The sequence below is a fragment of the Rhinolophus sinicus genome, chromosome 1 (genome assembly GCF_057876585.1).
Source record: "Rhinolophus sinicus isolate RSI-liver-muscle chromosome 1, RSI-T2T, whole genome shotgun sequence".
NCBI classification, from domain to species: Eukaryota; Metazoa; Chordata; class Mammalia; order Chiroptera; family Rhinolophidae; genus Rhinolophus; species Rhinolophus sinicus.
In genome coordinates, this window is record NC_142501.1 from 28710428 (window position 1) to 28738324 (window position 27897).

The window sequence follows — 27897 nt, forward strand, 5'->3', positions numbered from 1 at the left end:
CCTCAGTCCCCACGTCCATGTAGGTGACAGGACTGAAAATAACAGTGTCTTTCTGTAAAGCAGCTTTCAAAATATTTGCTTTGGTTATCTTTGTCCATCCTGATAATAACTGTGAGAAAAGCAGGGTAGCGTTCTTATGGTCCTTGTAGGCATGTGGAGAAACTGATGCACAGACGTTAAGTCACCCAGTTTAGTAAAGGGCAGAACAGGGACTAGACTCCATGTCGTTGTGCTGTGAGAGCAAGCTCAAGGGCAAGATTGTCTCTCGTGAAACAGTCCTGATGGGGAAGAAAAAGGAGAGGGCCTGTTGTGAACTTCAGCTTTTTGGAGGCTAACACTCGTTTTCCTCAGTATAGTAGTGAATCCATGTTCTCCAAGCCTCCGTGTGAAGAGGCCTCCTTCCTCCTCAGCCACCCAGGCCTCATCTAGATGGGCACTGAATTTTCTAATGACCTTAAGTTTAAGTGCTTGAGAAACAGTAGGGTTACCTGGACTGTCTTTTGTGAGTAGGACAGATAAGAGAGTAAGTCTTAAGTGAACTGAGCATTAATGGAATTCTGAAATTGGCACGTGGAGACGGCAGGAGCGTCCCGGGGAGGCTTGCTTCTTGCAGCACATCTGCTCTTCCAGGCCTGGACTGTGAAGAGCCGGGTAGTTCCAGGACGATTGCTTCCATAGCTGTATCTATTTGCTTTCTGATGGGGCATATGATTTACCTTTTGAGTTCTGTAATTGGAATTGGGGGTAAAATCTTGACTCCGTTGGACATCTGACCTGCAAGTTGGTTTTTCTTGTTTGGGGAGCCCTCTGCTTCACAGTGAACATTTTGTACAGAAAGGTAGACCTCTCCGCCAGAGGACCGACTCCTGTGTGTTTGAAAAGGAAGACAAACCTGTATTTTGTAGAAAGGGCCTATTGTTCTCAGGGAGTGGCTGTGGCCAACTTCTTGGGCTCCTTGGCTGGCTCTGAAGAAGGAATTGAAGTCAGAATGCTAATCACTGACTTACACAGACATCAACAATCAAACCTCGGGAACTCATAAGAAAGTAAACAAAAGTGCTCAATTTCAGATTCTAGAAGAAGAGCAGTAGTGTGTAAAAGAAGCTTGCGATGAAAAAAATGTTAGTGAGAAAAAAGAAATTTCTCATTCCCTGCTTCTCAAGTGGGTAGTCTTAAAAGTAATGAAGCAATCCTGAGGTGTGGGCTCCTTTTCCAGGACCAGGATTGATGTGGCTGGCAGCCTTACGCTCTTAGAGGCCGTCTGCTTAGCTCAGGGCTGCAGCACAGCTGTGAGAATCACGGCCTATCTAAAATGCAGGATTCCTCCATGTGCGCTGGACAACAGCCTTTTTTATTCTAGTTGTGCTGCATTTCCCATGATGCACTGCATGCTCTCACTTGTTCCCTCTCGTTCCAAACAGCAGGCTTGTGTTGAGAATTCTGTCACCATGAAGGAACATTTTCTTCTAAATGTGAGAAATTTTGGAATTATTGGAACCAATGTGTAAATCCTAGCGGTGGGTCCGTGAAATGTTCTCAGTTTCGTTTAGCCCCTGATGGTTTCCTTCTCTTAGTGTAAGGAGAGAATTATTTCCCCCTCAGGACTGCCCGCCAACCTCTTTTATATAGATTTATGTATTCTAATCTGGACCTTTCTTTGATTCGGTGCCAGTTTCCACAAACTCCAACTCATATATATGGCAGGTGGCCAAAATTATCTACCCTATAGTCAGCGTGGTAAAAAGAGCATTGGCCTTGGAGTGGGGAGATCTGCTTCTAATTCTGACAGTGACTTGACATGTCACTGAGCTGCTCGTGTCACTTCAGAGGGCCATGTTCACCTGTTAATTGATGAGGCTGGACTAGAGACTTGGCTACAGTAATTGGAATTACCTGGTGGGGCATATAATTTACCTTCTCACCCTCTATCTCTCAGCCTTCTCACTTTCTATATTATAACATATGAAGTGACCTTTTAGCAGGATCCATTTATAACCTGTTGGAAGTCTATCCATTCTTCTCTCAGCAGTTGTATTTGTCATTCTCCCAGCCTGATGCCCCAGAGTTCGTGGAGTAGAAATTATCCCCATCCAGCATTCTGTTAGCCTTCTGTATGTGGTGAATATATATCAAAAGCTATACTTTCTCCCCAACAGGAGAGAGCTCTCACCACCACATACAGTCTTGGTCTTCTTTAACCAAAACTGGAATAAGTCAGAGCTGGGGATCCTGGGACAAATGGGAGCATCTCATGTTTAGGGTGGAGGAGTCTTGATGAGAAAAATTAACAGTGTATGGCCTAGGGATTTGAAGATACATGAGCACTCCTCACTGTTGGCTTTTGGGGGAGTCCTGTTATCTTCCTAGCTATTGACTGGACTGGGTAAGAAGCTCGTGAATTGGTTACAAGTGCCATAGTGCCATGTTGCGTTTCCTTATGGACACCTGGGGCTGAGGTGCGCCCTCCCTGGGAGGTGCTGCCCTCTGGCTGTTTGCTGTCTGGACATCACAGATGATCTAGGCCCTCACCTGTCTTGCGTACATCCCCTTCTACAAGCCTGGCTGTGTTATCCTTATTAACACGGGTGCCATTTATAGTCACCACCGTGTGGGATGGGCATTGTTTCATGCCAGGCCTGTAAAAATCATACGTGTGACCCTGCCTGGCTTCTGATCTCTCAAGCCAACTTGTGGAGCTGTTAATGCCTTCCATAAAACTGAAACCCAGTGCCGCTCAAGCACCTCTGCTTTTCCGCTGGTTTATTTTTGTTATCCTTGCCCCCACCCACCTTGTTTTTCAGCCATCAATGAGTTTTTATTGAGTTACTCAGACCTTCAGCCAGACTCTGTGGGGGAATAGAAAGATGTTGTAAGAAACTGTCCCGGAACATAAGGGACTTAAAATCCATTTGAGAAGGGAAGGCCTTAGCACATGAAAAGTTGTCCAACAATATCAGCCCACGGGTAGAGTAAACAGTGTGAGAAGGAGATTTCTGTTCAGGAGTTGTCAGGGGAGGATGTACTGAAGTGGTGGTCTTGCTCCGTGGCCTGAAAGCTGGATTTACCCCCCTTTTTGTTATATGTGCTATTTGATATAATGCAAGGAGATGTGTGAGTTAAAAAGCATCATGATAAAACGAACACCTATGAATTCACCACCCAACTTAAGAACTGGAACGTTACCAGTACTACTGCCCTGCCAGTGTGCTTCTCTCCCCTTCGACCCCCTGTTTTCCCACCTGAGTTAGCCACGATCTTGCATTTTGTTGATTTTATTCCCTTGCCTTTTCTTTTTCTTTTTTGAAGGTGTTTGTAGAACTCATGTTTTCTTCGGAGATCTCGTAATTCTCTGTGATATGGGATCTCTGAAGGCAAAACACCAAGGGCATATGTGATGGCTAATTTTATGTGTCCACTTTGCTGGGCCACTGTGTCCAGATAAGTACTAATGTATTATTCTGGAAGTTTCTGTGAAGGTGTTTATGGATGAGATTGACATTTCAATCTATAGACTGAGAAAAGCAGGTTGCCCTCCATAACGGGAGTGGGCGTCATCCGATCAGTTGGAGGCCTGAACAGAACAAAATCTGACTTTACCAGAGCAAGAGGGAATGTTGCAGCAAATGGCCTTTGGACGTGAACTGTAGCATCAACTCTTGCCTGGGTCGCCAGCCTGCTGACCCACCCTGCAGATTTTGGACTTGCCAGCCTCCATAAATGTATGAGCCAATTCCATAAAATCAATCAATCAATCAATCTCTCTCTCTCTCTCTCTCTCTCTCTCTCTCTCTTTCTCTCTCTTTCTCACTCACACACACACAGACACACACACACTCACACACACAGGCCCATCCTATTGGTTCTGTTTCTCTGGACAGCCCTGACTAATACAGCATATCACACTTCTCTGCATGCCACGTGGATAGCTTTACAGAATTGATTTACAGAGTGTTCTTATGTCAGCAGAGCAACAGTATACTCATAGTTATCACATGCTGGGGAAGCATTTGCCTGATTCTGGCCTAGACCCTGGAAGAGAAAGCTTGATTTTTCTGTAGAAGCAAAGCCCACGCTCTCCATTTAGAGCACGCTTCTCCTTTTCCGTACTCTGTTCCCTTCCAAAGTCCTATGGCTTTCTCTGTTCACTCAGATATCTACCTACCATCCGCTCCCTATACACCCGTCCCTTCCCAACACATGTGCACAATTGTATTTGTGTGATTCCGTACCTTCTATGTAGAACTCTGGTTTCTGCTCATTCCCAGGAAAGACATTAAGCTTCTTTGAGCCCATGTCTCCTCATCAGCCCAGGGTTGGAGGGAGTCATCAAACTGTCGACTGTTCGGTGTCGCAATGTGCCAGGCACTGATCAAGGTGCTTTGCTGGTTTATCCCATGTTATCCTCACAGCAGGTGGTAGCTGCTGTCATCATGCTCACTCTGCAGTGAGAAAAAGGCAAGAAAGTCATAAAAACGGGATTTGGATCCAGGCAGTCTGATCTGACCTTAGATTCCCCCACTCCTTATACTTTTAAAATGCATTATAAACTGGAATGTGCTCTGCAGATGTAAAATATGGTTATTGTTAAAATACGCCCACTGCCTTGGGGCCCTGCGTTCTGCTAGTTGATGTCTTAAGGCGTTTGAGGAGTTGATTCAGGCTGATGAGGTCATTGGTAGGAATGTATAGCCCTTCCTGGAAAGCTCTGGTCTTTGAAAGAAGCCTTCTGGTGGCCACAGTTCTTGAGCCCCAAGGGGCCTTTAGGACCTGACGGTTAGTAGCAGCTCGGATCTTGTTAGCCTCCTCTCAGATCACACCAAGAAAGCCACCCCCTACTTTGTGTTAGATGGGTCCTGCAAGCTGCAGTGTAGCCCACGGAAATGAGGTGACACCATCCTTGACTCAGCTGAGGTCGCCTTAGATTGGAGTGTCAGAGCCCTCAGCAAAGCATGGCAAGTATTTGGCATTTTCTCTCCCTCCCAAGACCATGGCAAATGTTGTTAAATAATCAGAGCACTCTTCAGAATAACCACCATTAACCACTAGATTTGGGCAAATAGCATGAAGGTTCTTTGGCCGTTTGGATATCTGGGTGTCCCAGAGAACTGAGCCTGGATTAGTCTTGCCTCTCCTTTCTCTTTTCTCAACCATATTTCTCCAGGTTTTTGACACTAACTCTGCCCATGAGTCTTATTTCTTCAGTGTTTTTAACGCTTTTTCCTGTCTGTTAAAAAGTAAAATTGTACCATACCGTAACTCAGTTTCCAAAACTGATTCTCAAGGAATCAGTTCCATGTTTTCATAGAGACTCATTCCCCCCCCCCACCTTTTTTCTTTAGTAATGGCAGTACATTGAGAAGGGGGTCACACGCCGAGTCCTAGGAGTATATCTGTGAGGTCAGTTTTCTCTACCCTACTTGCGGAGGGAGCAGAAGTTATTCCATTTAAGTGTAGTAACTTACTTTTTATAATACCTTCTTTCCTTTTTCTTCATATATCCTGGTTCTCTCTCTTTTATACTCTCATGTAGACACTGATATGTAAAGAGATTGTTTCTGACCTCAAATTCCTGTTTTGAAGGAAAGAGAATGTTTGTGTATGCCATTGTTTTCTGTGGGAGATCCGTGCTGCTCCCTCTGCTTTTCAAACATTTCTCCCTAAAGCATTTTCAAAATGTCAGTCCTACAAGGTAACAATAGTCTCTGGGTCCTTTTAGGGGCATTTTCTTAATTACACAAAAATTAATATAATATAGAGGAATACACATCTGAAGTCTTGATTTATATGTCATTTCCTTGCTTTCTTCAGCATCATTATTTTTGAACCAGTAAGTATTTTGACCAACATTTTTTGAGGAAGAAATATATGGTATTTCCCAACCTTCCCCCGTGGGTGGAATTGCATCACTGAATCACTTTTCTCTATTTTTTCCGCTTTCTGTCTCCTGTTTTGTCAAGGCTCCAGCACACTCCAGACTTTTTTCAGTGTTTTTTAGTACCGAAGTTTTAGCATGGCATCTGTGATTGTGTTAATTTCCCATCATTATTTTCCAGCCCATCAAGACAGCCTCATAAAAACAAAGCATTTTGTTGAATCCTCAGGTGGGGGTTTGAACCCTGGTCAACATAGATCCTTCTGTCTCACTTTTTAGCAATCCTAGAATTTGGAAGGCTGGTGATCTCATCAACCATAGACAAAGTGAAGTACATTCCTTTTATTTGCCCTTGCCCTCATTCCTTGTATCATCCACTCAGTCCATTTTAAGGGATTAAAAACATTCCATGTATGGTCAGCTTTTTCAGCATTTTGACCTGGTCTGAGACGTACTAAGATGAAATGCCAGTTTTAATAAAGGCCTTGGGTGGAATACAGGACCTGGAGGCCAGCCTCAGTCCCATCCCTTCCTAGAAGTGTGACCTCTCAGATGCATTATCTCATCCTAGATGGGGATGATATTACTGATTGTGCCCATCTGAAGCAGCCAGGGTTCTTCAGAGAAACAAAACTAATAGGGCGGGTGTTTGTGTGTATGTGTGTGTGTGTGTAAGTATGGAGAGAATGTTATTTTAAAGAATTGGCTCATGCAGTTGTAGAGACACGAAAGTCCAAAATCTGCAGGTGTCCAGAGACCAGGGAAGAGTTGATGTTGCAGCTCAAGTCCAAAGTCAGTCTGGAGGCAGACATCCTGCTTCCTTGGGGGACTTCAGTCTCATCTTTGAAGGCCTTCCAGTGATTAATTGGATGAGACCCACACACATTATAGAGAATCTGCTTTACTCAAAGTCCACAGATGTAAATGTTAACCTCATCTGAAAACTTACCTTCACAGCAGCATCTAGACTAATTATTTGACCAAATATCTGGGTTTCGTGGCCCATCCACATTGACACATAAAATTAATCCTTACACCCTCTCTCAGGGCGTTAGGTTCGTCCGCTGCGAATAGTCAGGAGCGGAAGGCATGTCTGAAGGAGGCAGCTGTCCTTCAGTGCTTCTCGTCTTTTCTCTCTCTGCCTCCTTTACCTCCTGAGATTTTCTTCTCTTCCCTCCCTTGTGCCCTTTTCCTTCCTACGTCTGACATGTGCACTCCTTCCCTCTCCCACCCATTGTGCCTGAGATGGGGGACACACGTAAGAGAGAACATCCCAGTGTGTGCTTAATTCATAGTGTAAAGAGAAAAGATCTTGAAGTCATTCCGACGAGTTAATCTCGCCCTTTTATGATCATGGGCAAGTGAATATACCTCTCTGAGCCTCTGGTCACTTATTTCTAAAAATGTGGATAATGATATTTATCCTATACAATTCTTATGATGATTAAATGACCTAATACAGCCACATGCATTTCTCTTGCTTCTAAATGTTTGCCCATCTCACAGTGCTTTTTAGATTTAAAACATCACTCATTTTGAACTCCTTCAGACCTTGTGTGTCTAGACTTCCCATTAAGATCAGACTAAATAATTTCCTATGATTGTGAACCATTGTTTCAGTAGAGTCTCCTAGTGAATGTTCTCATATGTTAGTCTCCTTTGCTATTTATCAAACATGTCAAGCACACTCCTACCTCAGGGCCTTGGCACATGCTATTTCCTCTACATGGAACTCTTCCCTCGGATAACAGCATGGCTTAGTCCTGCACACCTTTCTGGTATCTGCTCAATGTCACCTCCTCAGAAGGGCCTTCCCTAACAACCTAATATAAAATAACATACTGTCTCTCTTTCTGTTGCACTTAGCTTGCTTTACTTTTTTTCATGGTACTTGTCTGAAATAAATATTTGTTTTCAATCTACATCTCCCACTAGAACAGTGGCTCTCAACCTTGGATGTTCATTGTAATCACCATGGGAGCGTTTTAAAATCTTAATATCATGCTGCACTCCAGAACATTAAATCAGAAACTCAGGGGAAGAGACCCAGGCATCAGTATTTTCTAAAACTTTCCAGGAGGTTTGTGGGGACAGACCCAGGCGTGCAGTTTCCAGGCTCTCAGCCTCACGTGGAAAGGTGCTCACTCAGGTAGTAAATGGCCATCAACTGCGATTGGATGGTCATCAGCTGTGGCTAGTTGGCCATCAGCTGTAACCAGTGAGTCATTGGCCACTAATATAACTGCCGAGGCTACGCTAGCAGAAAATGGGGGCTAGCAAGAAGATGGTGGCTGGGCTGGCAAGCGCGGATTGCAGTTAGCACGGCGGAGTGTGGATTGCGGATTGCAGAGAAGTGTATGGCAGGTTGCGGATAGTGTGGCTCCTGCTTCCTATGTCTCCAACCCAGCTGCCAGCGAGAATATAGTGGTATGACTCCCCTCTCTATGGCTCCGTGGGTGTTCCTTTTTGGCCTCACCGTGTCCTGCATTCTTATGGGGGGAACGGGAGCTGAGACCCCGCGGGCCGCCCTGTATGACAAGGTTCCTATGTGCAGCCAAGTTTGGGAACCAGTGCTCTAGTCTAGAGCCTTTCTACAGAGAATATGGACTGATAGTGTCAGCATCACCTGGGAACTTATTAGAAATACAGGTGCTTGGCTCCCCCCTCGACCCCCTGAGTCCAATTCCACTGCTTTGGCAAGATCCAAGATAATTCAGATGACATTGAAGTTTGAGATGCACTGTGCTAGAATGTCAACTAGTGGCTTCATTTTGCTGTATTCTAGTGCTAGGACAGTGCCTAGCACAGAGGAAGCACTCATTAAATATTTATTAGATGAATGATGAATTAAATGTGGAGATAAGAGAGAGAAAGAGGCGGTAAGGGAGAGAGAATGGAGAGAGGGAAAGGAAGACAAAAGAAAACAGCTTTGCCCTGCCCAAGATTCCTGGGCTCAGGAATAAGCATGGCTGCTCTCCCGGCTCTCTGCTACCAATAAAAACTTAACCAGGCTGGTGTCCATCGTCTCGTGGGCTGGCCTCCAGCTTGCTGTGCTTTCTAAGGTGGTAGCTAACTAATCAAAGACACTGTGATAATAAATTGCCTAACTACCCAGCCCTGCTTCTTCTCTTCATGCATATGTTTAACTAGAGGCCTGCTGAAACCAATTAACCAATTAAGTAATAATTTATTAAGACTTTATGGGCTGCCTACTACATGCCTGCCTTAACATGGCTCAAGAGGCTACGAACCAAAGATGGAAAAGACACAACTTACAGTTCAGCAGTAGAGACAGTCGTTTAGAACATGAGGCAAATGCTGTAAGAGACATGTGGACTGAGTGTTACGGAAAGTCAAGAGTAAGTGATTATTTCAGACTGGGGGATCAGAGTAGACCTCCTGGTGGAGAGGGCCAGAGACATTTGAGTTGGGGATGCGAGTGTCTGGAACACGGGGCAGGTGAGGCCAGCTCATGCGTTTGGCCTGCAGCAAAGGCAGTTAGAAGGCAGTGAAGGTGTTGGAGGAGCATAGTCAGTTCTGTTTTGCGAAGATGAATGATGGCTATGGAAGGTGATGGAAGAAAAGGGTTGATGGATGTATGAGAATCAATTTGGAGATGATTACAGATAATATCCCCGTTAGATGACAAGGCCCTGATTTTGGGCAGTGCCAGTAGGCTGTAAAAAGTGGGGAGAGTTTTGAGAAGTTTTTCACACATGGAAGATTGTCTTTGTTATTTAACATAAACAAGTAGGAATTCTTGAGGTGACAAAATTTGATACCGTGTTTCCCCGAAAATAAGACCTAACCGGAAAATAAGCCCTAGCATGATTTTTCAGGATAATATCCCCTGAACATAAGCCCTAATGCGTATTTTGGTGCAAAAATTAATATAAGATCCGGTCTTATTTTCAGGGAAACATGGTGATATTTTGAGCATATACTTTGAAATGCTGCACTGTTATAGAAGCTGTTTCTCTTTCGTTGGCCATCAGATACACTGGATTAGTGGAGAGTTGAGCACTCTCCTCAGAGGTTCCTGTCCAGACAGAGCCTAGTGATTATTTATTTTGACGCTGAAGAGAATGAGACCAAGATATAAAATGATCATCAGAGCCAGGCCTGGAGCTCCTGCTCGCCGTTATTGGATGTACATTGAGTGTCAGGCAGTGTACACACTGCCTCCTTCAGTCCTCACAGCAATACTATGAAGTGGGTGATGTTATTTTCGTTTTATTTATTTTTCATTGAGATATAATCGACATATAATTTTATACTAGTTTTAGGTGTGCGACATAATGATTGGATATGTGTACATATTGCAAAATGGCTACCACGGTAAGTTTAGTTGACTTCTATCACCACACATAGTTATAAACTGTTTTCTTTTTCTTGTGATGAGAGCTTTTAAGATTTACTGTCTTAGCAACTTTCAGGCAACAGTATTGTTAGTTATAGTCACCATGTCATACATTAGATCCCCGAGATTTATTTATCTTCTACCTGGAAGCTTGTACTTTTTGACCCCCTTCACCCCTTCTAAGACTTAGAGGTTAAGTAACTCATCCAAGGTCGCACAGCTAGTAAGTGGTGTGTCTGGGACTTGAACCCAGCTCTGTCCCATCTAAGCTGTGTTCTTGACTGTTGTGTCCAGCTGCCTCCTGAATCAGCACTCTCTCCCACTACTGATGATGAGTCGACCTTATAAAGAAAAATCGTATTTGTTTTCCTTAATTCTGAACCAAGTTTTGTTTTCCATGATAATTGTACATTGGGGATTTATGAAATCTTATGTCTCTCTGTAACTGTGGTCACAGTGACCTTTTTTGGAAGTTAAGTCTTTGAGTTCCTTTTAAAAAAATCTAAATTGTAAGAGGGAATAGAGGAAAACTAATTCAAATCAGAGAATTTCTATCAGATTTCTTTGTTAGGTTTGTTACAATAATCAATAAATGTTCAGCAATTGTTTCTTCACATAAATGGAAACCCAGGGAAGAACAGTAACTTTTGACCTGTGTTGAGCCGACACCTTGGTGAAAGGGAATGCACTGAGTCCTGTGGTCTGGTACTAGAAAGCTGAAGAAAGCAACATCTTGCTAATTGCCCTTGTCTTTAAGACCCTTTGTGCCTACTTAGGTGGAGACCAGGGCTGTGAATGGGTGAATGGGGACTGACTTATGTCATCCAGGTGAGTTGACCTGAGTGAATGGGACCCATCCAGACTGCTTCAGTTTCTAGACTGGCATTTATATTAGTATTTGGTGGAAGTTGGTCTACTTTGGGTTGAGATTGTAGACGTGGGCAGAGTAGAACTGGTTTCTCTCTGTTGTCCTCTATTCTAGAAATGATTTAAGGAGGTTCAAGAAGACTCACTATTCAGACCAGCAGGTCAGCTACTTTCGCCGTCTCCATTTCTCACCTGTGAAATAAGGGAACCAATCAAGGGGATCACTCTTTCCCCTTGTAGCTCTAAAAGTCTTTAATTTAAAAAAAAAAAATTATTTTATTTTTATTTTTTATTTTTTTACACAGTGAGTGAGCTGAGCTGGTGTGTTAGGTTTATTTCTTCACAGATCGGTATGATTCAACTGCATGTTCATGGCATCCAGTTCTCAGAACACCAGACTGGCCTAACGCAGTTGTACACAGTCCGTAACCCGCTCAGCCACTTATCCCAAGCTCATGAGTAGATGCCGATTCCCTATCTCTTAGATGTAAAATAATTAGGTGGATATTTGATTTTAAGAGTGAAAGGGCCAGTGTGGGAAGCAGCAAGCTCTCCTTCAGGCAGATATTTCAGAAGGTGGTGTCGGGTACTTGTGGTCTCAGTGCACACAGGTGGATGGCTTCCCCTGAACCTCAGGGGAAACCTTTCTTTGGCCTGTCATTGCTCTTCCTGTAGTGTGTACGTTAATGTTCTACTCCAAGGACAGCAGTGTCTCCTCAGCTGTTTGCTTCCTCTTGCCAAGAAGTAGGCAACCAGCTTGTCTTCTCTGCCTTCCCAAGAGAGGACAGACCTGGAGCCAAGAGTGCCACATTTTCATCTTTGATGGCAGTGGCTTCAATTCCCTATGTCGTCACCGCTTTGGATGTGCAGACAGTGCTAAGTGACACATAGCCCATAAAACATACCTGCTTCCTGCTAACTTCATGGTTCTGGAGGAGAGACCGTGCACGGGACTTAAGATAGACGGGAGTACCAAGCAGGGGTGCTGTGGACTGTGGACTCACACTAAGGAGAATAGCTGTCCTCTCGAAGGGAACACAGCTGCTTTCCCCTGTAGTGTAACCCCTGTGTGGTGTGTGTGCATGCTTGCACGCTGAAAAGTAAGGAGTGTCCGTCCATCTCTAGCTGTCACATCTGAGAATGTTAATAAAGGCCTCAACCTCTTATGCCTGCAGGTGATCACAAGACAGCTCTTGAAACATCCAAAAAACCAAAAGTCTTTGTCTTCTGGCTCCTTTTGGGAAAGCTTTCCCAGAGCCTCTTCTTAGCAAATATACTTTGGGGACAGTTCTGTACTTTGCTATTGGTGCTGAGCATTTGGGAAATTTCCATTCCCATTCCATTTCCCATTCCATTTCCATGCCCTAGACTGTGAGTGGCCCCGATATTCCCACCTATCGTCCTGATCGGTGGGGTCTGACCCCGTGTGACTTATGCAGCAACCCAGCTGTAGTTGATGGAGTCTGGGCTTTCAGCAGAGAATAAATAGCCTGGAAGTGGAGTTCTTTCAATCTCAACAACCCTCATCTCATGCAAATTTCTCTCAAGCTGAAAAGAAAAGAACAAACAAATAGAATGCCAACTTTTAAAAGAAATTTATGTAAATCATTGGGGAAAAGTCAGACTGTGTATAAATCAGAGAGACAATGAGGTCCATAATCAAAGATTGAAGATAGATTTGGGGATTTTCGAAAACATAGTGTTCCAAAGCGAGCAATACTTGGCATGTGTATTTGAGAAATTCTTTCTGGTGCCACCATCGCACTGGTGGTGTCGCCCATACCGGGCACTCCCTGTCGCTGGATCAGCTCCCTCTGTAGAGCGGTCACTCTTCATGCCTCAGCTTCCACCCCTCATCCCTGCCAGCCCAAAGCCTCACACGCTGCTTGACGGCACCCTGCTTCTATGGGCACAGCTTCCCACACTTACTAGATGCTTTGAAGTGACTCTGACTGGAATGAACCTGCTCGGCAGGACCTCCTATGTCATTTGTGAGGCCTAGTGCAAAATGAAAACGCCAGGCCCCTTGTTCAGAAATTGTGAAGCATTTCAGCATAGCCACAGCAGAGCATTGAAACAAGTGCTTGAGGTCAAGCTCAAACAAGCCCAGGCCCCTGTGTGACTGCACAGGTCACACACGAAGCCAGCCTGATGCTCAGGATTGTATTTGGGAATTAGCAGAAGTCAGTTTTGAGAGCTAACTGACTCTCCAGCCCAGTCCCTGAGAGGGCGTTTGGCAGATCCCTGACCTGTGATTCAGAAAGAGTCACTTGACAGGAACTACCCAGGGTCTGGGCTTCTCTCTCTTTTCTGAAGTTGTTGAGGCCGTGCAGAATGTATTTGGTGAGTGTTTTCATCCCGTCTGGTTCGGCAGTCAGTGTGGTTTCTCTGGCATCTCCAGAACTGGAAGTAGACCAGATTAAATTAAGGATGTTGAAGCTACCCAAGGACTGGCCAAGCTGCCGTGCTGTGAGTGAGACTGTGGGGAGAGGAAGCTGAAGCCTGGGCCATGGGGAGACACGTTTCTGGAGTCTGGGATCCATTTGCTCCAGGCAGGAGGCCTGCATCTCAAGTTAGGAGGCACTGCCTGGTTGTCTAGCATCGTATCGATGTTCTTTGGTGAAGAAATATGGTCCTTGGCCCAAATTATTTTATAGTCTCTCTGGGCAATGTGATGCATATTAAAAATACCAACAAACGTTAGACCCGTGAAAGGTACCGATCTTCTAGGTCCATGAAATGGTGGAAACAATAAGTGCTATGCATAGGAGAGTGAAGAGATTTTCTTTCCTGAAGGACAAGCTTTTGTAGTGTGTCCTGCACTGAGATTAAGCCATGCTGGCCCATCTTTCACTCACCATGGATGGCAAGGAAGGACTGGCTGATAAATAATGAAGCAAGCCCATTTGTAATCTTACGGGACACGGAATAAAGATGAATTTATCTCTGGTTAGGGTTTCCAGGTGGGAATGGCCGCCCGTTCTCAGGAATTTTTTTTCGCTTTCCCATTCCCGAATCCTGAGATATAAACTGTTTCCTGTTCTCCACAATGAATCGTTTCCACAAAGTGACAGCTGATACTACCAACCACCTGGGTTCAAGGAGCCGATTTTCCCGATTTCCCGGCCAACTTTTCTCGGGATTCGGGAATGGAAAAATGAAAAAAATTCCTGAGAATGGGCTGGAATTCCCACCTGGAAACCCTATCTCTGGCTAACACCATGAGGCCTTGGTGTTTCTCACAGTGAGACTTGAGGTTCTGTGGCTTCTTGGGGTGCTAGGGCAGAGTCGCAGGGAGCAAGCAGCCTGGCCAGTGGGGCTTGGGAAGGAGACAGGCAAGTTCAGGCCCTAAAATCCAGCAAGGATGAGGCTAGGGAAAGGAACAAGAGCAGAAACAGGGGAAGGGAATATGGGGATTAAGAATGTCACAGAGTCACTTCCCCCTTTCTTCCTTCTGCCTTTATACTAGAGCATTTGGCTACTTCCCTCACTGAAGTAGGAAGTGGTCATGTGGTGACATTGAGGGTATGGGCTTCTGCTGCACAGGCTTCCTGGTATACTTGCTGGCCCTGAGTCATAAGGAAGTGAAGGCATCTCTTACGACCTCCTCTACCACCGTGGCCTCAGGCTTCTGCCAGACTGGAAAGCTCTGGTCTCCTACTAACCAGAAACTATGAACAAGACTAGTGGCAGTTTGTACAGATTTGGCATAGGGCTAGCTGGAAGCTGGAGGTTGTTTGTGCCACTGCTGATAGCAGGGGAAACAGTAGATATCTGAAGATAGTATGAGAGGCTTCTGAGGATGCTATTAGTACAGCTCGAATTGTTAGAAGTCATGGAACGCAATTCGCACAGTCATCCCCCAAAGGAGCCTGGCAGCACTGCCATAGCCAGAGTTCTGGGTGGAAGGAAGAAATCTTACCCATGAGGCGGAGTTGTGGAGTGGAAAGAGCATAGGTTTTGGGGTGGGGGTGGTGGAAAGACAGCTCTGTGTTCAAATCTTAGCTCTGGTACTAATTCTAGGACTTAAATTCTCTACATCTCAGTTTCCCTATAAAATCAGGATAAAAGTTTCTTGCCAAGATGTTTTAAAAATAAGCAAGATAATTTTTTTAAGATATCCCCGCAGTCTGGCATCCTAGAATGTAGTAGGTCTAATTAATGTTAGGTACCTTATATTCCTTATGAGAATAAAGGTATACATATTCAGGTCACAGAAAGTTGGAATGGTGGGGAAAGTGAACTGTTGAAATTAAAATGGGATCCATAAACATGTGGTCACTTTTCCGAGACTTTACACCTGTGATCAGAATGACCTTTGACATTTTTAAGAGTTTTGATATAAGAAGATATCATAGGTTACCTCTGTAGAAATTCTAGAATTTGAGCGTTATGCTTCTGTTCATTTGTAAACTGGGCTAACACTATAAAGTTAGGTTGATTTGACTGTATGTGATAATTAGGGGAAGGGAGAGCATGGAAAATTGAAAACCATAGATAATCCCAGTGTCTCATTTTAGCCAATAACAATTCTTCTCCCACCAAGTCTACCAGAACTGCTAACAAGGAAAAAAATTGACTGGTTTGAGCTTCCTCACCTTTTCTTCTCCCCTGCTTATCCTCAGTAGAGGTGCTAATGAACAGTGAGGGGGAGCTGCCCCAGGGAGAAGCAGAAGGCTTAGATAATCCACAAACTGGACAATCGGTTTGAATCATCGAATTAACTCCAGTAGAAAGAACAGACAAATCCGCCTTCAGTGCATTGTTAGAAGTTAAATTAATACATCAGAAGCAAAGCTTTCCTTTTCAAGTTTCATTTTTAATAGTAATGGTAGATATTTTGGGACACTGCACCCTATTAAGTTGAGATGCTGTGAAGGAGTTAAACCATTCTAAGAATATCCAAGGATCCTCACCCCCTTCTAGCCTCCTTACGTCAGGGTGTCAAGTTGGAAAAGCCAAGTCGACTTCTCTGAAAATCAAGAGAATTGAGGTTGTTCTCCCACGCCCCAATCCTAGGCCACTCACTAAACAGAGGAATAGATGACCCAAGTATTTCCACCTTTGCCCATTACCACGTGAGGCCAGTCGCAGTGAGGGTGAGGTATTATCTGTCTTAGATGGAGCCACTGCTATATGCAGAAGTACTGCAGTGTATTATAATTAATGCTTTGGTGCTCAAACTCTCATGTTCACCAGACTCGCCTAGAAAGCTTCTGAAAACAGTTTGGCCCTTCCCCTAGAGTTTCTGGTTGAGTAGGCCTGGTTTGGGACCACGAATTTGCAAATCTGAAAAAATCCCCAGGGAATCACACCTTGAGAATCACAGGTGTAATAGATAAGATGAGCTCTGAAATCAGACGACCTGGGTTTGAATCCCAGATCTCTCACACGATAGTTGTGTGACTGGGTAGGTATAGCTTATGTAATCGCTTAGTGCCCAAGTTTTCTCATTTGTAAAATAGAATACTAATATCTCGTAGGATTGTGAGCATTAAATGAATTAATACACGATAAGCCCAGACACGGTATGCCTGCTATATTGTCAGTGTTCAGTGTAGACTAGCTTGACACAGTTTTAGGCTCTTTATAACAATGAGTATAATGGCTAATATTTGCTGAGCACTTACTGTATGTCAGAGAACCCGACAACACGCTTTATAAGGGTCATCACATTTAATACCCACAACCCTCTATCCCTCCTTTCTTGCTTCCTGCCTTCCTCTTCCCTCTTCTATTATCCCTTCCCCTCCTACCTACCTTCCATTTTGTCTTGCTCTTCATAAACAGTATTGTGACAAAATTGACAAAATTCTCAATGAAAAAGAAAACACACACTTGTTATCATAAAGTGTGACCTTCAAGAGTATGAGCTCTTTGAGGACTGTCCCCGTCTTCTTCATCCTGGCATCCCAGGGTGGTACCAGGCAGGTAATAGGAATTTAGTAAATGCAGATTACACAAATCTTGTCATCCTTACAAATCAAACTGGATTCATCCATTAGTGTTCCCTTCTGCTTCCTTGTCCAGTCCAGGATTCTCCTTGACTGAGTTTCACCTGTGCTGCAGGCATACACATGCCAAGGCAAAGGTGGTATTGCCAACCGTCTACTAACCTTTTGTTTCATTGGTTGTTACTTGGACTACCTGTCAAAGAAATTTTAAACAGGTACCCCCTGGGACAAGGCTAGGGCTCCTTTTGAGCTTCCAGGAAGTATGTGGGACCCCTGGTTGGGGAGGGTGGAACCCACACTCCTGAGGGTTTCCGGAGTGAAAGCAGACCATCTGCAGCCACCCTGTGCCCCTTGACCCAGAAGAATTGGATGGCATTGGTCTGCAGTAGCTTCTGCCCTCCCCACCCCCAACATAATGGCTGCTGCAGGTTAGCTCGTTCGACTCTTGGTCTTACAGGGAAGTTGGTTGTCAAGTATTGCCCAGTTACAGTTGGTTTAAACTCACAACCAAACTGACTGCCTCCGGATCGCAAGCAGGTCAGCTGCCCAAGTCTCCGGTTACTCTTGCAGCTCCGGTTTCCCTCCAACAGGTCCTGATAGGGGCTAGTTTTGCAGAGTTGATGTGGCCAGGGCTTACGTCAAGGTGTAAGGTTTCCATGGACAGCCTTCTTAGCAGGCAGCTTCTAGAGAGGGAGTATGTTCTGAGTGTTTGGAAGGAAGTTTCCTTCCATGCAAGTCATATTCATGCATCTTTAGTACTTGGGACCAATCATCTGGAGTGGACCTGTGCCAGTCAGAACAGGAGAATTTATCCTTGGGAGAATCCATAAACTCTGTGATGTTTCAAGGGCCCGTTTCCTCATTGTTTCTCTGCTTGCCCCAGACTGGGTAATACAGTGAACATTGATTGAGGGTCTACTATATGCCAGGTACTCTGCTAGATACTAGTGGGGGTGGGGAGTAGAACACAAAGATAGGTAAGACCTGGCCTTCAGGAAGCCTTTATTTCTGCTCTGTGTACCAGTAGAGGGTTGAGTTGGTGACAAGAAAAAAGTTAGGGGAAAGGGGGAACTAAACGATAATGATAAATCTTAGGAATAAAGCGTTAGCTTTGAAAATTGTTTAGACTGTTCATGAAGGTATTTGTAGTAAATATGTATCTAGCTATGGGGCTCGTCTGGCTATGTGTGGTGCACACATAGACTCTTGGCAGGCTTCCCACCATTTCTGACTGGCCTGCTCTGCATTAGCATGAAGCTACGTAGGGGGAGCCCTCCTTATTACATGACAACAAGGTTTTGGGTAGAACTACTCCAGTGTCCACACAGATAGGTCCTATCCTCCTGCTCTTGGGTTCTCCCACTTCCCATTTGGGAAGATTGGAGTTTTATGGCCATGTGTTTCTTCTGTCATGACCTGCCTACCACCCGCTTCTCGGCCCATTTTCCCTATCAGGTTCACCTTGCTTCAGGGCACATCTTTTCTCCAGGATCCATTCACTCTCTGCCAGGAATCAGCAGGAAGCTTTTAAGACTTATATTCCCCCCATCTTCCCTTCCGCCACCCCCCGCCCCACTCAGCACCTAATCTAGTGCTGAATACTTACATGTTATGCTGTATGGGTGTGGATGGGCTGGTCAGAATTCCAAGTTTGAGTTGCAAAAAATTTCTTTTGCATTGCAATGTACATGGCTTCATACACAAGAAAAGGTTCTGACAAGTACTTGGCAATCCTGAGAGTGTCTGTGGAATGACATTTGAATTAATAAGTGTTGACCTGTTTTGTAATCGACCAGGATGGGGTTTCCCTTTTACCTACTATTTCAACAAAGTAAGGGCATTAAAGGTCTTATCTCCAAGGTAATGTATATTTAAAATTTCATAATAGTGTTCTCAGGCTGAATTAAGATTTCTTCCTCTTTGTCCCATAGGACTGACATATACACTCTTCTCTTAGTATCTGGTACATTATATTATTTTGAATGTTTTCTTTTCTTTTTTTTTTTGCCTTACCTTTTGACTCCCTCCAGTTGCCGCAAGGGTAAACGAGAGTTGTGTCTTACCATTTCTATGTCCAAGTGTAGAGTCCCAGTGCCTCTTATTGGCACATAGTATGTACTCAGGAAATGTTTGTGCACTCAAGAAGTGATCAGATGAATGAATAACTTGGCTTATGGGTGTCCTTCAGGGCATTGCACATGGCAGAGGTATATGTTTGGAAGAAGGGCCATGGGGAGAAGAAGGGACAGAGGGGCGATCAGCTTCATCCAGAACTCACAGTAGTTTCCTCAGGAAACATTGCCAGATATTATTGGATGTGGGGGAAATGATGCTCTTGTTCAATATCCTAGACCACAGTTGTCATATTGGGTAACCACTGTGTGCACAGCTCATACAGTGGAAAGAAAAAATTAAAATGACAAGATTCTTTACAATCTAGGTAATATATAAACATGAAATAATTAAAAAGTGCGAATCAGTTCAGGATTAAGCATATGAGTACTTAGACTAGAGAGAGAAAGAAACACACCTCCTGTGTGTTTAATACAACGGTAGGAGCCTTAGGGGGGCACACACACACACACACACACACACACACACGACTTTGTTTATTCTGCATAGCCTTTCAAGATAGGTGTCTTTGTCTCCTGTTTCGAGAGGAAGAAACTGAGACTCAGGGCCCAGGTCACTTGTGCAAAATTACACAACTAGTAAATGTCAGTGTCAAAATTTGAACTTGTGGTCACGGAAGAGACATAATGTTGTGGAGGGTAGGTAAACTGTGGATGGTCAGAGGGCAGAGGACACCAATATACAGAGGCCCTGCCTTGCAGTTCTGAGGAGATAGCCTGCCCTTGCATACATATCTAAACACCACCCCAGATGACAGGCTGTTGAATGTGGAGTGTGTATGACTGTCCCAACAGAGAGAGCCATATGGAAGGGACTTCCTCTGTCACAGACATGCTGCATCCCATGGGCTACGGAGGCTGTTTGTACTCACACACGAGCCAATGGCACACCTCACAGAACTGGCTTTTGTGCCATGGGCCCCATGGAAAAAAATACCTTCTAGGGCCCTCTCCCTTGTAGTGGCAGTGTACCGGGGAGCTTCCTTTTCCATTCCTGGTGTCCATATTTCCTTTGATCATTTTGTATTGCTTTGTTCCTTGTCTCCCTCAGCTGTGTCACTCATGAGGTCACTTGAGAAGAAGAGTAATCCTAAAGAAAGACTCAGAAAAGAAGAAATCAGAAGAGCTAAGGAAATACAGCCTCCAGTACTTGGAGCTGATTTTCCAGTTCAGAGGCTTGAATAAAAGTGTGGAGGAATGAATCTGACCTCCATCGTTATAAAAAGTGAAGAAAGTGTGTAGGGAAGACTCTTAAGGGCTTGGTGGTCTTCAGGTGTGTATAGAGTGCTACGGCCAAGTGCCCCTCCTTACCCTGGCAGGAGAAGGTGGCTTCGTTTCCAGTTAGAAGATGGAGTGATCTGTAATTCTGTGAACGGAGCTATAGAAAGCCCTCTGTGGCCTGTTCATTCCTCTTTCCAGCTGGAATTTGTTCAGCACAAAGGAGTAAATTAGGGAAGGATTATACACTAGCAAGCACAAGAGAATAGTCTACACCTTAAAAAATACTAGATTCATTTACTTTGCAGTGGGTGATAGAGGAGATGGGGCTGGGCTGGCTTGAGGCTACCTGGAGACCCCCTTCAAAGCTAAGATTTATGATGCTAGTTTTACTCTCAAGTTGGATCGTAGACATTTATAAATAAGAGATACCATTGAAACTTATTTAACATTTCTTAAATGTTTAAAGCTCTTCAAATGATTTTTTTGAATCGAGCCTTTTTACATAGGTACCAAGTACCTGTACATAGTTACCAAGTACCTGACTTCTTCAGGGCTTTAGCCACATGCTCACACAGTCGGTCCACAATTGTTATCGGTGTGTACTTACAATTTAATATTCTACGTTCAGCATTTTATATCAAAATAATCACATGTCATATTGTATGTAGTGCTTTATAGTTTCAAAACACTGTGACATACATGCTCTTTGTTATTTTTGATGGTTTTGTGACATTCCATTGACCAGTTTAAGGTTCTATTTCTAAACTGATTTCTGCTCAAGTGTGAGAAACCATAGCAGTCAACGTGAACTAGCTTTATTTTTAGCCTTATCACCGCTTCCTGCGCGGGCAGGTAAGATCTGCTAAAGGAAGGAACAGTTGCCAAATGGCCAGGTGTGCCAGTTTGTGGCCTAGGAGGGGCAGCTGTGGGTTGAACTTTGCCCATGTTTTCAAGATTTTATTTGATCTTAGTACACTCTTGTGGGTGGGAGAGTTAGGATCGAGACCTTGTCAAAGGCCTTGTACTTTTAACTGAAGAATATTTCTGAAGGTCCTCAGAGCTGTTAGGCAGCCATCTTGGAACAGAGTGGTGGGTGTGTATTCATGCCTAATCAGTGGACTCTTCCAGAATATGAGAGGGTTGCTCCCTGGGTGTCACTTACTGTACTAGGAAAGGAAAAGGGGATACGCCAGGAGTAGCCAGTTTCCCAGTCCTATTTGGTGTTACTGTTGGCAGTTTGATGAGTCCCTCCTTAACCCTGAGGCAATCTCAGTATGACTGACTCATACCACGCAGAAGATACTGGCATTTGAACTCTTGGTTCTAAACACTCTTGACCTTGGTTAGATACCATCTTGACCTCTAAAAAGAACTGTGCCCTGGGCTACTGTTTTATTGATTCTTCTCTCCAAAAAATAACTGGTGTATTTTAAGATTTTTTTTTTTTTTTAATCTTTTATGTCTAAAGTTGAAGGTCATCTCCTCTGTAGTGAAAAAACACAAAACAAAACAAAACCATTTTCTTTGTGGTGTGCCGGATATCTGGGTTAAAGCAGGAAGACTGGCTGTCCTAGGTTCTATCCCTAGGTTTTTTGCTGATTCACAAAGACATTTAATTTCTTTCTACTACTTTTTCTAGATCTACAAAATAGAGAGGGAAGTTTATGAAGATCTTTGTGCTCCTGGGAGATATTTCTAGGCAAGTGAAAATTATTATTGATACAACCGCAGGACTTGCCGCCTGCTTCAAGGGGTGTATTTTACTCTCTCTGGAGTGAGGCCAGCCATAATGATAGAAACACAGTGCATTTGACTTTGACCTTACTTCTGACAACTCTTCCCTTACAATCTTTAAAAACACACTCCACCACTTAAGAGAACAGCGGCAGGCCTTCAGCGAAGCCTATGGCCTATGAAAGCCTTTGTATGTCTTTGGGATTGTGGTGAGAAAACCCTATTCTTCGTTTGCTTCCTGATATCTTGGTATTTTAGAAGTGTCTGGAAGAAAAGTGGCAGAAAAACTGCATAACCTGCTTGACAAGTCTTGTATAAACAGAGGAAGTCCAATAAGGCTCCTGGTCTGGGATTGCCAGGCTCAAAGAAGCCAATTGTAATGTGCACAAAGGTGCAAGTCACTGAGGCCCAGCGAGCTCCCCGAAGGCCCGCACACGGGCAGAAGTCTAATCAAGGACGGGAAGTCCATCGCAGCCCAGGGGGCGAGCTGAGGTCAATGACTGTAGAGTCTTTGGTGAGGTGGCATTGTTTGTGATGAACTGGCCATGTTGCTGGGTGGACATTTGACAGTTGTTCCTGCTCTGTTCTCCTGTCACCCTGTCATCTCTGTTCTCTAGACTTCATCCTATAGGTACCTAGAATGGTGTCAGCAGCTCTCTCCACTGCAGAGTGTAGGTGGATTTGTGAGCTTAATTTTAACTTTCCTCTTTTGTTTTGGAGGCTACAACAGTCAGCCCATTGGAGTGGAGGTGGCAGGAAAGAAAGCCTTTCCCAGGGCCCTCTGGCCCTTCAGTGGGCTGCCATTCTGGGCTTCCCTAGAATCTTATATTATTCAAGTCATGCTTCCAGGAGATCAGAGAAGGTAGGAGAATGCTTTTCCCAAATATGTTTACAGGGCAGCTTTAAGCTGTTCTTGTGAGTAAGGCAACCGATTGACGTGTGCCCCAGTGTAATAACCCCTTTGTTGGCTCACATCCTTTCTACCCCATTTTAAGCCGAGTGCCTCCCGTGTGTTTGGTGACTCAGAAGTGGTGAAAGTAAGACAGCTTTTTGTGGCACTGCTCTTTTTGAATGGGAAGTTCTGCCTGGGAGAAATTATTTAATTGTGAAGTTTTTTTGTGCGGGACGGCTCTCTTTCTCCCGTGCAATAAGAAGATTCGTGAGTAAATCTAAAAAGGCAGTTTTTGATCTTTAGGATACTGTGATATGTGAAAGAAAAACGTATTCTCCTTATTTAATGTTGTCTTGTCAGCACTTAGCACAGTGCTTAACAATAAAAATTTTTGATTCAAAATATAACTAGATGGCTGAATGAATGGGTGTTACCTAAGCGCACATACTTATCTTTCCTAATCCAATGGTTTTATACTTACCCCAAATTACATGTAGCAGAATTTAAGATGCTTATGGAGAAAAATGAGAGCTGTTTGTTTTCCCATAATATTTCTATATGAGAACAAGAGCTTGCTAAACTTTGAAAGTCTTTGGAGGTTTTGAAATTCCCCACTGTTATTCTTAAGAAAAGAAGAGAGAACACTTTTTTTTTTTTCTACCTTCTTGGCCGATAGGGAAAAGCGAATTTCAGAAAAACATGGGACAGAACAGGAAGTGTTTAGAGGTTTAGTCATACTTGTTAGGTATGAAAAAGCCCCACTGCGTTCTCATATTGTTTCTTTTATGGACCTAACACTTCCTACTTTGAGAATACCTTCCTCCCCAAGGGCTCAAAGCCCTTTATACTCATTAATCTTCATCCTGCTTCTTTTCTAAAAAACTGGAAATGTTAACTACCATTTAGCTGGTGTCAGATCGACTGAAACTTCCAGCTAAATGCCATTTATCTGTTTGGATCTTTTAGCTCAATTGTATATGTGGCCCTACTGAAGGCAATAGGGAGACCAACTTGTCCTGGTTTCCCTGGGACTTTGCTGGTTTTAGCACTGAAATCCCACATCCCAGGAACCCCCTCAGTCCCAGGCAAACCAGGGTGGTTGGTTATCGCCAAGAAGGCGAATAGTGCAGGGAGCCCTGTATAAAGAGAAATCCCTCCACCCCACAATCCTTACCTCCAACCTGACTGGGTGCCTTAGAAATGACCTAGGCAGTAATTTGTGAATGATACAGTACAAATCTTTAATGTCACTTGGTAGAAGATTCAAAGCACACAGTCCTGGAGGTAGCCGAATTCAAGACACATAGGGATATCTTTGTGTCTACAAAGTAAAATTTCTGGTTTCTTGTTTTTTTTTTATTTTTTCTTTTTTTTCCTTTTAAATCTATCCTGGCTCTCTTTACTACGGTATATGGTGAAAAACGAAAACAAGAACTGATACCTACCTGATTTCTGAAACAAGAAGTGTGATTTGAAATACTTCTGTTGCTCTCAGATTTTTCATCTGAGAAATTAGGATGCTGTTCTCGATTTCTAGGGCCCCTTTCTGTTCAAACTTACTATAAGGAAAGAAGCAGGAAGTAGGAAGCAGGAGAGTTCAAAAAGAAAATGGACTCCATCTCTTTTAATAAGCTGTGTTCACAGGAGGGCATTTTCCTTTAAATAGCAATCTTTCAACATATTTAGGGTATTTCCACCCATGATAGCCACGTTATCTTTTTCTACCATCTTACATGATGATGTTTGAATGTGCTGCTTTGTCAGTGTCAGGGAGGGAGTGGGCGGCTGCCATGGTTCTCCTGGTGCACTTGACATACAAACAGACATCCCTTCCTTTTCCTCCCTCTAGAGGACCTAGAACAACTCTTGCGCTTAGGGGTACGCTGACACTGGGCCTAAATACATTATCCTGGTTGTCAGAATATGCTCTCATATTTAAATTGCCCAACTCCAGGTTTGCAGTCATCGTGTAGAACACTGGAACTTCCAAAAACTTTCTAATATATTTTTTTACTATCTTCCATGATTCCGTGGTACCACTTTCATTCTGCCAAAGATCCTTACTCCTCATTTTGGGGAGAAAATGTAGACGGATCATGGCTTTGGACTGTGACATACCTTGATTCAAATTCTAGCACCACTTATTGTATGACATTGTAAAATAAGTTCTTTAAGCTTGCTGAGAGTTAGTTTATTTCATTTATAAAACCGAAAGGTACCACATCTTCAGTGTCTGGCACATAGAAGGTGCTGAATGTATTTTATTTACCTCTTCATTTTCCGTTAGCCCTTCTGCCTGCACCATGCTCCCTGACACATCACCTTGTTTTCCTTCTTTCCCCTCTGTTTAATTTCAGAGGTTACAGGAAAGGTTACAAGTAAAAGAGAGTAAATGCACAATGAGTGGGTACTGATTGAATAATTATACCAGGCTCTCCTCCTGACAACTCATACTCGGCCACGCTGCCCCTGAATGTTTATGGAACCAACTGGAAAAGAGGTGTCATTAGCAAAGAACCGGTTACCGCAATGCAATAAATGAAATGTGTTCATTATTGGAGCAAGGCAGGCACTTTCCACACCAACCCCTTCTGCATGCTCAGTGGTATTGCACAGTTGATCTGTAAGTCCAGGTGAAGCTGACGCTGACAGATGGCCGACTGTACTGATTGTTGTAGCAGACAGCGGGGAAACCTCTGCCCAGCAGACCACTTGGCGTTTCATGCAGTCACTAACATGTTAATCAAAGGAACCAAATGCATGTTTTCCCTTTGGGCAGAACATGGATATTATGTTACAGAAATTACCTTGAAATATCTCTATTTAAGTATCTACCCAATCCGGGTAGATGGATTATCCATTCATGCCAGAACATGCAAACGTGGCAGTGGCTACCTCTGTTGCAGCATCTTTATAGGAATCGAGTCTTTTAATTTCCATTTTTCCACTTTGCCCACTGTTTTTTCCCCTGCTTAAAAACAGATGATTTGCAAAGCCTCTTGAAAGTGGCTTAAAATAGATAATAGTTTTACATGAGCATTGTGTTTTTTGTTATGTAGTTCTCTATGTAATTATGTGATATCTTGAGCGTACCACAGATGGAGCCACCAAACCATCTCAGAAATGACCATGTCTATATGTGCATATATCTGTATGTTCTTAAGATTTGTCACAACACTGGCAACATGTCATTGGTAGTTATTAAACTTTTTATGTGCCAAGCCCTATGCTAAGTTCTAGTTACATTATCTCTTTTCAATCCTCACAACCTTTTCAGGTCAAGCCAGTGCTGTTATGACCCCATCCTGTAGATGAAGAAGCTGAGTCTTGGGGGAGTTTAAGTAACTTGTACAAAGCCATGCAGTTTAAGGGCATGAGCCAAGATTCAAAACGAGGCTGATGCCTCTGAGCAATAGCTCTTAACCACCACCCTGAACTGCTCAAAAATATATTGAGAACTGACTGAAGAAGTCTACATGACTAGCTACAGGATAGGGAAACGCGGTGCCTAGATTCTAATGTTGTTTGTTTGTTTGTTTGTTTGTTGTCTTTTTGTCATAATGTGAAACTTTTGTCCCTTTAAGATGTCACTGAAATGAAACTTGAAAGGCTCCATTCTTCATCTTCTCCTTAGTAAGAATGGGCAAAATGTCTTGGCAATTTACGGCCCAAAGGTGGCCACTTTTAGTGACACTAGTTCCTGCTAACAAGCCTCCTTCTTCCTTCCAGCTCCATGTGTACCAGTGTTTATCTACTGCTTAATCTACTCACCCCCTCTTTAGGCATTTGTAGGTTTACCAACTTCACATGACAACTTCTACTAAAAGGACCTTCACCCCAACCTCAGCACAGAACGGGGGTCATGGATATCTGATTAAGTAAGCCTTACTTCTTGATGCGTGTAGGAATAAGGGCAAAGCAGCTGGTCTTTGGAGTACTTTTAGTGAGATGAGAGTTGATGTGTCACCTGACGTGATTTCTAGAGTACTGTGGGATAAGGCTAAAAAAGGATATTTGCCTGCGCTCAAATATCCATGTAAGTCTTTTTTCCTTCAGAGTTTAAAAGCCGTCACTTATAAGACAAAACACTTACTTGAATTGTACACGCCTTGCCTGGTGTCATGGAGGGAAGGACGTAGGTTTTGCTGTCTCTAGGCTCTGGGTTCAAAGACTGGCTTGTCACTTATTAACATTAGGCAAGTTGTGTAACATTGCCGAATCCCAGTTGCTTAATCTTTAAAATAGGGATTAAAATATCCCTCTCATTTGATTGCTAGGAAATTTAAAGGAAGTAATATATGTGCCTGTTACATAAGAGTTGACAATAAATAATACTTTGTTTTCCTTTCCCCTTATTTTGTATTCCCCTCTAGACTTTAAGCTCCTTAAAGAAGATTTTTTTTTTTTTCTTACGCACGTCCATAGTCTCATCACCTAGCAGTGCCAGGCAGGTATTTGTTGAATCAAAGAAAAATCTTTTGGAAAGGTCTTCACATTATTCTTTCATTCACTCACTACTAATTAGTTGTATATCTGCAGTGTATTAGGGACTGACTGAGCTGGGGGAGTGCAGTGCACAACACAAACATCGTCTGTGTCACCACTTTTGTGTGTATACCTGGGAGAGAAACAGTACACAGATATTAGAGTAATGAACAACTTTGGTCTTCCCATGGGATTTAAATTTTAGAAACAGCTGGAATCATTTGGCATCAAGTCTGATGAGTAAGGTACACGAAAGAGCAATAAACCATTATCTATAACTGGCACTAAGTCCTAAAAGAAATGTTTCTAAAGTACTTTTGAGGAATCATCATTCCTCAAAATTGGAATAAGGACAAGCACATTATAGAGTATCTATCTTA

The 27897-nt window shown here is 43.5% G+C and overlaps 1 protein-coding gene and 1 long non-coding RNA gene across 5 annotated transcripts in view; one reads left to right on the top strand and one right to left on the bottom strand.

Moving 5' to 3' along the window:
- Window positions 1-27897, top strand: part of ETV6 (ETS variant transcription factor 6) — a 219101-nt gene that overhangs the window by 49906 nt on the left and 141298 nt on the right. The gene's annotated exons all lie outside the window — the stretch shown is intronic.
- Window positions 15686-27188, bottom strand: LOC141568799 (uncharacterized). The gene is made up of 3 exons (XR_012492011.2): window positions 27126-27188; window positions 18660-18796; window positions 15686-17736 (listed from the first exon to the last, which is right to left on the bottom strand). It is a non-coding gene; the product is annotated as an uncharacterized LOC141568799 (long non-coding RNA).